Genomic DNA, 667 nt, shown 5'->3' with positions numbered 1-667 from the left:
TTCCCCGTACAAGGACAAGGCCCGTCAATGGCTGACACAGCCAAACCGAGGTCGACAAATGCTCACCAACAGTCCGACATTGAGCGTTGGACGACCGTGGGCTCAGTGTGTCAGGGCCCAAAGTGTGTCTTACCTGTCGAAATGAGCAGCGTAGACACGGGAACTGCAAGGAAATTTGGGCTGTTTTCTCCTAATTATTTTTTGAAAGCAATTATGTGCTACATAACAAACCTGACACCGCAATTTCAGTCTTGCCAAAAGGCCTCCTGCATGGCAGTTGAGAATTGAACCACCAATGCTCACATGGTTGTATTACCCACAGCCACAATGCAATCTTTTACCATAGGTCACTTTCAGCAGTTATTAACCAAGCATGGACGACTAATATCTGATTTTCACTTGATGCAGCACAAACCTAGACATCAAGTTTCCGTAGTGTAGTGGTTATCACGTTCGCCTAACACGCGAAAGGTCCCCGGTTCGAGACCGGGCGGAAACATTAAGATATTTTCATTGTCATGTTTCAAACATCACACATTTCCTGACACCGAATGACTAGCTCCTGCTGCGAGAGATGATCAAGAGGTTCCCGCTCATATAAATGATATTTCTTTTCAGAGAGACTTGCCTGGAAGTGCAGGCCTAGCGACAACCATCTACTTGATTC

At 46.2% G+C, this 667-nt stretch overlaps 1 non-coding gene across 1 annotated transcript; it reads left to right on the top strand.

Moving 5' to 3' along the window:
• Positions 1 to 426: 426 nt before the first annotated feature.
• On the top strand, positions 427 to 499 carry trnav-aac. Its single transcript has one exon. It is a non-coding gene; the product is annotated as a tRNA-Val (tRNA).
• The last annotated feature ends 168 nt before the right edge of the window (positions 500 to 667 follow it).

This window comes from Plectropomus leopardus, unplaced genomic scaffold (genome assembly GCF_008729295.1).
Source record: "Plectropomus leopardus isolate mb unplaced genomic scaffold, YSFRI_Pleo_2.0 unplaced_scaffold62848, whole genome shotgun sequence".
NCBI classification, from domain to species: Eukaryota; Metazoa; Chordata; class Actinopteri; order Perciformes; family Serranidae; genus Plectropomus; species Plectropomus leopardus.
Note: the sequence above shows the minus strand (reverse complement) of the source record. Positions and strands in the feature narration are given on the sequence as shown.